We start from the raw sequence: 12843 nt of genomic DNA on the forward strand, positions 1-12843 counted from the left end.
AATGACACAACCATTTGCTTGGCTTTGAACAGATAGGTTCCAAATTTGCCTGAATCCACCAAGCCTGACTGTATAATGTCTGAGAAACAATACTATGGACTAGAGAAGTTCTGGCACCTGGTGTCAGGAACAGGTACAGGTGCACATGGGATAGTTTTCAGCAAGCAAATGGTTAAATGTTAATTTTTAACTCTGCAGCTGTAAAGGGGCCCCAATAATAACTGGCTGCCATTGGTTTGTATTTGTTGCATTATGAAGCAATAGTGCAGGTGAATGTTTAAAGCTTAGTTTATTTGCTGATATTGGCCTGGTTACGTGCGGGGGGGGGGGGGGGGGGGGGGATAATTACCTGGCTCAGGTGTATGCTTACCTGTAGAAAAGTGGGCCTTGGGGCATTCCGGGAGCAGGGTGGCATAGCTTGGGGAACTGGATGCAGAGAGGAAACTCTCAATCCCTCCAACCCATCCTAAAAAGAAAATTGTTCAAGCTTTTGGAGGAATAAATGGAAATATCAGTAAGAATTCATTTATGTAATTTGACAATTGACTTCTGGGAGTTTTTAAGGTGGAGGCAACAATGTATCATATATATAATTTTGTTATGTTACCAGGTATGAAATGCTTGAAAGTTACTGATTGGCATCAATTAAAACCGGGTCAAATTAAAGCTGTTGCCTTTTCCTCAAGCTCCGGCTTGTGTCTGTGTGTGTTATTTGGTCTTTGTGTGGTAGTTGGGAATCAACATCTTGTGCTCTCTCTCATAAATAGAAGCGCACATTGATTGTAATGCAAATATTTTAGAAGATTATCAGCATGCAAATGTTCTCATATATAAATATATATACTGTATAGATGAGATTTTTGAGCTATTTATTATTTTTTCACATTGAAAAAATACCTGCGAGAAAAATTGATAGATATCTAAAAAAAATCATCCCTTTGTGTCACTTTAAATCTAATTTTAAGTAAACTGTGGTGTAGTTAGTAGGAAATACAAAGGTTGGCACTATTTCTATTGCTGTTACTGGTTTAGTTTGTAGAATGCGTCAGTCTTTTAAACATGTAGTGATCTCTGGTAGAATATGACGCACGAGAAAGCTTCACTTTCTTCAATATAAGAGCTTTCAATGAGCTCAAACAAAACAGGGACACCAGCCAGAAATGAAACAGAACAAAATAAAACCTCAAGGATTCCAGGTCACACAGTGAGCTCAGCACGTTCTGTTCACTTTATGTATTTATGTGTTTTTCTCCCCTGAACATTTAGCCCAACCTACAAATGAATAATTTCTAGACATACTTGTGGTACAGATTTATGTATTTATCTTACCCCATGAACTTAATTATATGTGTCAGAGGTTTTGTAATAGACACTGTTTCATTAACTTTGTAGTGGACATGAGCTATAATATCATATGGGGAAACTAATAGCATGCCTAGCCCACAGATTTGGCAGAGCGTGGCCAGTTTTTCACCATTTGCTGACTGGTTGGTTTTCCAAATTGTGTTTTATAATGAACAGAAAAGAAACATCTTCCAAAAACAATATTGTCTCTACGTGCCATGGTCCAAAGCAGAAAGACTACAGCTGCTCCACTTGTATGATCAGTATTAAATCCCATTATATAAAAGCAGTCACACCAGGTACATGGCCACTCTAGTATTCAGGCAGAAGACTGATTATCCAGAAAACGTGGGACCTATGATTTTTCCATATAAGGAATATTTCAATAAAGCTGGAGCAACATGTCTTAAGGCCACTGAAAACACTGAACTGTTAAGAAAATCAATAGGATTGTTTTGCCATTAAATTGTTAGCTTAGTTACCATCAAGTACAAGTTGTGATATAGTCTTATTGTTATATGGGTTTTTGTTTAAATGGGACTCTATGGAAAACTGCATTCTTGTATTTCAGAGCTTTGTGGGTAATGTTTTTTGCTTACAGGGGAACTCCATCCAAACACAACTTAAGCTTTTTGAAAAGAAAACATAATTTCAAAGAAATAATGCAGCTAGATTTTAGCAGATAAAATGGTGGTTATTTTATTTTATTTATTCTGAAGGAACAGATTAAATTCCCTTTTCCCTTTCCCATATCTGTAAATTTAAACTTAAGCCTGACATAACAAGCTATATAATAAAAGCCCTTTTCAAATTAAACATGAAAACCTTTATTATTACCTTTTATTAACAAATCCATACCCATTATAAATACAGTTAAATATCCCAACTGTCAATCATTTATTAGCTTCCCCAGGCATAGAGGCGGGACAGACAACTACTTTCACTTTCCATTCACCTCTTACCCCTCCCTCCTCACCATGTAATTCTGCAGTCAGTGCATGGGTATGGGCAGCAGGTCCCCCAGTCTGGCACAGTAACAAGATTTTGGCAGGATGCAAAGCTTGGCTTAACAACAGTGTCTACAAAATGACACCTGCCTGCTTGCTGTGATTGTGTAATTCCAAGACTGAAAGAAACAAGATTGATATTATTATATAGTGTAAGTAAGGTTTATTTTGCTCGACAAATACAAAACAATCAGGTTTGGCACTATTTCTTAGGGTGCCGGGTCCCCTTTAAAGTTAATGCATGATGATTTATTTACATTAAACAGTGCATGGGCTCATTTTCCAAAGGCTAAATTTAGGTGTAGGAGCTGTAAAACTATGGTCCTAAGATTGGCATATACATTGCATTTCTTACTTGCTCTTGTACAGGGCATTTTGCACCCAGCCTGTCTCCTGGTAACAGGGCACCATAAATACATGTATCTTGATCTTTATATCCCATAGTTAGTACAAGCTTTAACAGCTTTTTGGCACAAGTACATCCTGTCTAAATCATGTGTATTATGTCTGGAGACTTGAGACTTGACTAATGTTCAGAAACAGTAAGTTTCAAAGAAATGCTGCATAAATATGCCCTGTGTGTGCTGACATGCATTTAATTAAAAGGCAATACACTACTGACTACTGAGTTGTAAACATACCAGATAAGTGATCCTGCCATAGAAAATTCATTCTGCTTCTTTGTATTAAATGTCATGGATTTGTGATACTGTTGCCCTGAAGGTGTATTTCAGAAATGCCCCATACTATTCTGTGCCTCCTGTCATCACTTTAATGTTCCCAAAAACGCACATTTCAACATTTCAAGCTGAAAATGGCATGTTATTGGCAGTTTCCTTTCATGTAAATCTCCACCACATTGGTGTAAGGTTGATAATCTAGGGAAGGTCTCCCCTGGAAGGGGAGGGTTTCCAAGGCTTGGAGGTAGAGGTGAATTTCTTAAAATGTCGGCTTATTGATGTGCAAGAAAAGTTAGTTGTACAGATATGGGATCTGTTATCCGGAAACCTGTTATCCAGTAAGCTCTGAATTATGGTCCATCTCTCATAGCCTCCTTTTTAATCAAATGAATCTTTTCCTCTGTCATAATAAAACAGTACCTTGTACTTGATCCCAACTAAAATATGTTTAATCCTTTTTGGAGGTAAAACAATCCTATTGGGTTTATTTGATGTTTAAATTTGTTTTAGTGCACAAAGTAAAAAGAACCAAATTAAGGAAAGACTCCTTATGCAGAAAATCCCAGGTCCTAAGCATTCTGGATAACAGGTCCCACACCTGGACTAGAGCAGTACTTTTGTCTATCAAGTGCAAACCAGTGTATGCTGCAAATCACCTACTGTATGTGCAACAGTGTGGGTACAGGCAACAGGGGAAAATGCTGTCCATTAATTCATGTGTTATAATTCATAAAATTCATGGAATTCATACAAAAGCCACATCATGGGAACAAGTGTAAACGCCTGTGTATAAGAGCCCTAAGCTACCTCCAATGGATTCATCCATAGAAATCTTCTCTTGTTGCTCATGTTTATAGTAATGTGCTTAGGCACTATTGCAGCAATGAGTAAAGTACACACAATAATAATACTGCTGCATGTTACTGTATTAAGTACTAGCATTTTTTTTCTCTGTGCTTGTGTAATACATTTGTGGTTTCAATGCGTAATGGTATAACTGCAGAATTCCATTCATGTGGATAAGTGGCCACAATCTAATGTTAATCTGGATAGTGGACAGACATCATAGCGGACACTGCAACAGTTATAGGACCCTTCAGCCAAAATGCTTGGGACCTGGGGGTTTTCAAAATAAGGAGGGTTTTCTGTAATTTGGATCTCCATACCTTAAGGGTAATTAATATCCCATGGGGAAACTAGATACCTGCAGCTATCATGGCCGACTACTTTTCAAAATGCCTTTTTACTGGCAATGAAGTAAATCGCCGGGGAGAACGCATACACACCACTTCGTTTTCCAAAGTCGCACAAATTTTCCTCCAGGAGCAACCTTAGAAAACGAAGCAACGCTTATGGCTTTTCACCAGTGATTCACTTAATTTGTCGTGGAAAGACATTTTGTGGAGAATAGTCAGCCATGGTAGCCAAGATTAACTGCGGGCGACTAATCACCCAATCACTAATCACCCAATCACTAATCACCCAATCACTAATCACAATCACTCAAAGTCTAAAAAATCATGTAAACATTAATTAAACCCATCAGTATTGTTATAACTCCAGTACGTTTGAATTATATCTTAGCTGGGATAAATTACAAGGTACGGCTTTATTATTATAGAGAAAAACGAAATCCCTTAGTCTGGAGCTTTCTGAATAATGGGTTTCCATATAACAGATCCCATACATGAACTATATAACAAAACAGCCAAATAATGAAGAGATGTTATCATTTTAGAATTAGAATTTGTGCTCCCTTGATTTAGTGTCAATGATAATGCAACCTTTTCTATTTAACAAGAAACACTTGGTGCCCCTTTGTAAATCTGATGTTTTCACTCATCCCTGGGGTATTTATTGGTAACACACCAAATGTCACATTGTCTTTCATTAGGAAAAATATTTCTAGGCTTTTATGCCACTTGCCAGTAACTTTTCTGCAACTTCATAAATAGCCCCTTAGTGCAGACTGGGATTTATAATTGGTGGTGCTACTATTTCAATTACAGACTGGTCAGAGGATCAGCCTCCTATTGGCACCTAGCTAAACCTGTGTGCCTGGAGCAGCTGAGAGGGTGGCAGGAGAGCTTATGCAAAAGAATGGAATCACTGCAATAAATTGTGCACATTGCTATCAGACACTTGCTATTTTACCAGAGCAACGCTTTTTAAAAGAGTTTGCCTCTATGTTCCCCTGAGTTTTGGAGATTCCAATTACTATGGCAACAGATGTGTGTGTAAAAAACGGATTCACTTCCCTCCATTATATTCTTCTACAGTGTACTTAATATTTCAATGTGGTAAACTCAAATTCTCGAGATATAAAGATTAGCAAAAGCCACATCTAGTTTGTACAATATGTGTTTAGAGGGCCCATTTACTAACAGAAGTGCAAAATGAAAAATTGCAAAATGCAATTTATTGCCCAGAATACAAGTATAACGGCATGTTCTCAAAATAACATGCACCACAAGTCATTCCATTAATTCCAGGGCTCCCTTTATTTGTGCTTCTTGCCTGCAATTCATCAGAGCAAGCTGATCACTGTTGCATGGTGTTAGGGTCATATATGGATGCACATGTATATTTTAGAGCTTTTTTTTACACATTATAAATGTTTAGTAATATATGTTTCAGTGATTGAGTCCCTAAAATAAATGTGAAACATAGCGGAATCTTCAGTGGATATTATGTGTTCCCGTTTCCAGCCGTTCACTGGTCCACCCCACTGGAACCTCCAGTACAAAAAAACCCAGAACTACAGAATGGATACTATAGTGCAGAACCGTTAATTATAATAAATAGTGATGAGCCAATCTGTTCCGTTTCACTTTGCCGATATATAGCCTCTATTGTGCTACTTTTTTGGCGTACTCGATTTTTTGCTGCAACCGCGACTTTTTTTTCTCACTCAAATTTTTCCGCATATTTCACAAAACTCCATGGAGTGAGGAAAAAGTTGTGTCAGAAAAGTTGGTTGCATCAAAAAAGTCGCACACATCATGTTTGCTGTTTTGCAAATTTTTTCAGTTTTGCTAATTTTTCGGCAAAGTGAAACAGGACAGATTTGCTCATCACTAATAATAATGTGCCAAGTGCAATGCACTAATTTGTGTTCATTTCATAAAAAATGTTTAGAAAAGTTCCCTACCTGTTGCTGAACTACACCCAACAAAATCTCTTGTGTAGTTCCACCCTTGAATTTTAACAAGGCGGGGGTCAGGAATGGATGCATTGTATTACTGGTGAGATGAGGGAAGTGTTCTCACTTCATGCCAATTTGTACAATATATGTGCCCAAATCATGATTAAAAAACCTTTACCAGTCCTACACTCCAAAAGATTTGCTTGTTTCACTGATGGCATTCCACCTGCTTCATAACAGCCATTTCTCCCGCAGGCTGTCTAGTCACACACTTTTTAATTGTTAAAAAATAACAAAGATTAAAAAATCTTGTTGCATCTTGTGATCTTGTAAACCACCCTGCACTGAAGAATAACTGATGGGACTCACCAGCAAACAGGCTTCATCCTCAGCACCATCTTCCTCCCAGCCAAGAGGCTTACACAGCGAATATAACTTTCACATTCTGAATTTCAGGGCCATGTTCACCTTTTTCCAATAGGGGGCCCTACCAAAACCCAGTGTCTGAACATCTCAGAACACAATTCTGCCTGTAACAGCCAAATGGAGACACTGCTTTACTAAGGTGCCACTAGGACCTTGCATGAGGTTCAAGGCGTGGATACATGCCAGCACAGGATAGACAACTCAAAGACAGACAAAGAAAATGGGAATGGCAAGTAGTAATAAAACAAGGCTGAGAACCAGAAAGCCAATCCACACTCACCAGCACACCCTGGCCTTTCCAGTCTGTTCCGCCTTGTGCACAGTATTAGGAGAGACTTTGGCACTCTCCACCACGATCCAAACAACACAAAAATACCGGCACAACAGGACTTAATTTCAATTAAATTAAGTCCTGTTGTGCCGGTATTTTTGTGCTGCTGAGAACCAGAAAGGCCAGAATAAAAAAACTTGAATAGTGACAGGGGCAGGGTGCAGCACCATAGACATTTGGCACATCAAAAAACAACTTTCTTTAGGAGAGTCAAATAAGCACCCAGCATGGCAGACATAAAAAGGCCTGTTAAAGCTCAGAACAGCAAGGCAAAGTCTGATAGGTTACCATTTTCTCAAGTTTTCAAGGCCCCTAACAGCAGGGAACTTTGTATAAAGGACTCAAAGAGGAATTAGCAATTGAACTTTCTTGCAGAGGTGTCCTGGTCTTCAGGTCTTCAGGTACTGTAACTGTCACATTGCAAACAGCACACAGGACTTTGATGACAGGATTCCCTGTAAGATGTTTTCTCAAAGAGAGAAACTGAGTTCTGTTATCTCCCTTCCAGCAGGGTATCATTTTCTTCATCTTATTGCAGGTGTATCAAGCAATTATTGAACAATGCAGGTCCTTCATAAAAATGATTAGAGATCAATAAAATGATCAGGTTACACGTACAGCAGTGAAACCCGGATTACTTACATGTAGCCATCAGGAATTGAGTTTTTTAAGTAATGCTGGAATGAAACTCAGGAGTGTGGCACCACAGGAAGTGTTTTAATAGTAATACAAAGGCAGATTTCTACTAATCTCTGCTGGAAATAATCTTCAGTTAGAATGTGTTTAATGTTTAATAGCTGCAACCTTAAGGGTATGACTGTTTTTTAGTAAATGATATATTATATACAAGATGGACCATTAACTGTGCATGGCCTTGTTTCAGAATGCTCCATTTATAAAACTAAGTGATAGCAGCAGTGACAGATACATATTTGGCTGTGCAGTCCCAGCAGCACCAATAGCAGCTTCTGTCAGCACTGTGTGCCCATAGCAGCGCCTGTCAGCGCTGTGTGCCCTGATAAGCAGCACCTGTTAGCACTGTGTGCCCATAGCAGCACCTGTCAGCACTGTGTGCCCATCGCAGCGCCTGTTAGCAATGCACTCAGCTCTGCAAGTTTGACAAGTACCTTAGCCCAGAGGTGCTGCTCTGTTGTAGGAATACACTTAATTTTAGGATTCAGTCGAATAGTGAATCCACAAGATCATTTGAATCTGCATCTAAACCAAAGCTAATTCCTAATTTGCATATTTAAATTAACAAAATCTCCCCCATATAATAATAATAATTGCAAAATGAGAAAAACTACTGTTTATCTTCAGTTGTCACATAGTCTTAAGTTTCCTGATATTTAGGGCTCAGATTATTCTTATTATACAGATTATACTATGCCAAGAACAAGGATTGGGCCAAATAGAAATCCTGCAATAAATGGAAAAATCATAAACCAATCCATGATTTGGTACACCCCTACTATGTTGTTTTGCTTTTGCTTATTGTGTGGCTGTGCCACTTGTATCTCCCTATCAATCATGGAATCCTGTCAGCCTGTTGGTGTGTCCTGAGCATCATCATCCAGGGAGAACTGTGCAGATATACAGCAAAGTGGTCTTTCATTTAGTGGACTCTTCTCCCATAGATCTGATCTTCATGTAACCAGAACATGTGACCCAGGTACCTTGGTGATTTACAACAGCAGAAAAATTAGACCAAATGGAACAAATAATAGTAATATTTATTACTTGCAGGGGTGGGTGCAAACTGCAAAACACAGGTGCAATTTACCTTGTTTTTGCACTTTGGTCCTTACCCCGCACAAGCAAAGACTGTGAAAAATAGAGACCTCTGTCTGCCCCCTGCATACAGCACGACCTGCATTTGGCACCACTGCATTCATGAGGGGCAGGCTGGGGGGGGGGGAAGTAGGTATCCCCTCACCCACCTCCTGCTCATTACCTAACTTGCTTATCATTCAGATGCAGAGCGTAGCCAGACCCAATGTTTTTAAGATGAGAGGTAAGAGGGGTCCATAAATGACCCCAATAATATGGTTGAGTGATGGTAGAATTGAGATTTCCTGGGAAGATGAAGAGAGAGAGAGAAAGGTAGGAACCTTTAGAGAGATAAAAACATTACCATATGTTTAATGTAGTGGAATTGTCGAGTAATATTAAACCTTGACTTAGTGGTAAGTAAGTTTCTATTGAAATAAAAAAATTAGCTTGAAGGAGCAGAAGATCAAGTAAATAATTCAACCTAAGAAACTGGGTCAGACAAATATACAGTTTTGAGAGTTTTGTAGGTGGGAGTACAGAGCAGAGATAATCATTTGAAAGCAAGGCACAACATGAGAGGATTTCTGCAGCATTGTGTTTTAGCATGTTGAAAATAAAATATATACTGGGTGCATCAAAGGAAAGAAGTGCAGAAATGGACATCTGTGTGGAAGGTATATGGATATGAAAGGAATAGGGTTAGTAAAAGAAATAAAAGATCCAGGTAAATTAGAAGAGATTCAACATAGCTGAAAGGCAATGATATCCGGTCAAACAAAGCCTGTCTGGAGAAAATGCATTATAAAGGGCTGCCTTTTCATTCAGTAGTTCAATAGTTCGCTCACCTTGGTACAGGAACAATATTAACTTTCACTCAAGAATAATTGAACGTTGTAGAATTTGTCTGAAAATCCATTTTGATTCGAATGTCCTACAAATACCAACCCGCAGTACTGTCAGGCTATGGGGATTTTAGTGCCCTGCTTCTTCATCCTTCGGATACACTGGCAATTACATGTAAAGGTTTTTATGCCATAAACCGTGTGATCTGGATCATAGATTGCTGGAGATGTACTTTATGGCTATTTGTAAAAATATATCTGCAGATGCTATGATTTCGTTATATACTTGTTATACCCACATTACACACCCCCAGTGTATGGCGCATAGCAGCTAAACTGTATCTGTCACACAAGGTGAAATCTCTAGCAAAGTTAGAGCTTTGTAGAAGTAATCCCTGCAACAGGAATATACACTAAATTGAAAGCTTCCAGGCCTCATAGACAGTTGTGAATTCAATTCACCTGATTTTAACAGCAAAAATAAGGAATGGGAATAGAGAAATTGTGTTGATGAGTGTCTGCAGGGAAATGATAAAATATCTGGCTTGTTCTGTATCAAATAGCATCAAATAGTATTATTATAACCCTGTAACTCATAGAGCACTGATGTTACACAATGCATATCTCTGACACAAGTCCCTGCCCCTGTAGTCCTTACATGCTACAGTATCTCTGTATTATATGGATTTCAGTGCAGAAGGGTATCTGATACCAAATACCCGCCAGCATGTGTTACAAACGGTTTTATTATTTCCACCCAGGCACAGGGACAGCTTGCAAACTCCATGCAATAGTGTCTACACCCCTGCACAGCAAAACATTCATTCTAACCATGGAGGTACTATTCCAGCCACTATTTTTCACCTAACCTTCCAGATATAAGAAATGTTTGGCAAATATGACAAATAGATTGATTTATGTTCCTTATTTATATTGTGTAGTATGCAGGTAATCATATCAAGGAACTGTAACAAAAATGATTTCTGTAAAAACGTAAAAAAACTATGGGCCTGATTCACTAAAGTGCGATAAAATGTGCGCTATTTTTAGTGTGCGCTATAAATTTACCGCGTCTTAATTTTGGCGATTTTTGGCACGATTCACTATAAGCATACTTGCGCTTTTTTACGCGCGATATTGCATGCGTTATTTAACTCGCAAAGACTATTTCAATGCGGTATTTGCCGGTACATGCGCTAAATTACGCACGCGAATAGTCGCCGCATATGAATGGTAGCATAGAAATAGTGTATAAAAATTGTCGCCACATATAAATGGTGTATATAAATATTAGCCACATATAAATGGTAGCATATAAATGGTATCATATAAATAGTAGATGCTTATAAATAGTAGCCACTAGTGATGAGCAAATGTGTTCTGGTTATCTTTAGTGAAAATTAGCAAATCTTTCGAAAGATCCACGAAACGGCAAAAATGTTGTGCGGGCAAAAAAATTGTTGCTGTGACTATTATTTTTTGACGCTTGTATAAATTTTTGGATGTGCGTTGAATTTTTGCGTGGCGAATTTTTTCATGCGTTTTGCCATTGGCGGATTGTTTTGCGAAACGCATGAAAAAATCCGCCGCGAAAAAATTCAACGCACGTCCAAAAAATATAAATAGTCGCGCAAATGAACGCACGCCATGTTAGCCATACACGCCAATACTTGCGGAAAATTACTGTATTAAAAATGAACATTTCGCTGCAAACTGGCGGCTGCGTCACTCTAGGGGAAACACAGACTTCAATAAATAACACTGCAAAGTCCATATTGTATTGCAAAAAAATCATTTACTGTACTTTTCTATAATTATCGCCTGCCTGTAGTAGGTGTTAATTTTGAGTAAAATTGAGTAAAAAGACACATACTTGAATAAATAACACTGTAAGTCCATATTTTATTGCAAAAAAATCATTTACTGTACTTTTCTATAATTTTTCGCCTGCCTGTAATAGGAGTTAATTTTCGCATAACCAAATGCAATATTTAGCGCGCAAAAGTTATAGTGAATCATGCGATCATATTCTTTTCAGCGCGGAAATTAACGCATGTGGTAAAACTAGCGCGAGAAATACCGCATGCGAAAATGGCGTGCAAATTATCGCGTCTTTTTTACCGCAAAAAAGCGTGCGATAATTTTTATCACACTTTAGTGAATCAGGCCCTATGTATTTAAATGGCAAAATTAAAATATTTCTGTGCAATACAACTATCATTCATGTGAATCCTTGTTCCGTGAGGCAAACTATATACAGGAAGAAAGGATTCAGAAAAATGCAAAAGGTGGGTGTTGAGTTTACCAGGTAAGTAGCAGTTGGAGATGAACAGGGGATCAATAAGGGGCATATTTATTATGCTGTGTAAAATGAATTTGCCAAAAAAAAAGGCATAAAAAGCTGTGTAAAATAAATGAATCTGGAAGATCGGAATCTGAAGGCTAGATTTTACACAAGTTCCGTGTGAAAAAATGATGCCGATTTTACACCGGTTTTACACAGTGAAGACTGACGATGTGTGGCGAATTTTCTCAACGTTTTTTACACAGCATAATAAATATGCCCCTATGGGTCTAGACAAGGAGGAGTGGGCAAAGAAGCAGGACAGACTACAGAGGGATGGAGCTACAAGCTACAAGCAGGACAGGAAGGGAAACAAGACCAAGGCAGAGCCAGGAGATGTAAAGAGCTAACAGCAAATCACCAGCAATGAAGCTCAGACCAAAAATAATAATGTTGGAGAATGGTGTAAATAGGGCACATAATTAGATACGCTAACTCTAATTAGCCAATAAAGCTGCTGGGCTGTAGCAAACACTATGGGGAAGTAAGTTTAAAAGACGATATTCACTAGGATCCTCTTTGCCTGCCTCCCTGGCCCAGTGGTTATATATATATATATATACTGTATGTATATATATATATATATATATATATATATAATGCTATAAACAAATTTGTTTAGCTGAGTGTAAAATTATACAGCAACTTAAACCACTTTTGACTCCAGCATATAAATAAATAAAGAATAGCTTCTTTTTCTAATGGAGTAGGTCCATCAACAATAGCATTCATGGTGTAAACATACTGTAGAGACAGCAGCTTTTGGCACCATTTTGTGACAATAAATATTTTTACATGTGAATATACACAAATTAGTGACAAGTAATACTGCATTTTCAGTTGGTTTATGGTGTTTTCTACATTTATTTCAAGGGGTAAATATTAGATGAGAGATAGACACACTACTGTGTACAATACTAGATGAAGTGTGAAATGCTTATCTGTTCTCTA

The sequence above is a fragment of the Xenopus tropicalis genome, chromosome 2 (assembly GCF_000004195.4).
Source record: "Xenopus tropicalis strain Nigerian chromosome 2, UCB_Xtro_10.0, whole genome shotgun sequence".
In the NCBI taxonomy this organism is placed as follows: Eukaryota; Metazoa; Chordata; class Amphibia; order Anura; family Pipidae; genus Xenopus; species Xenopus tropicalis.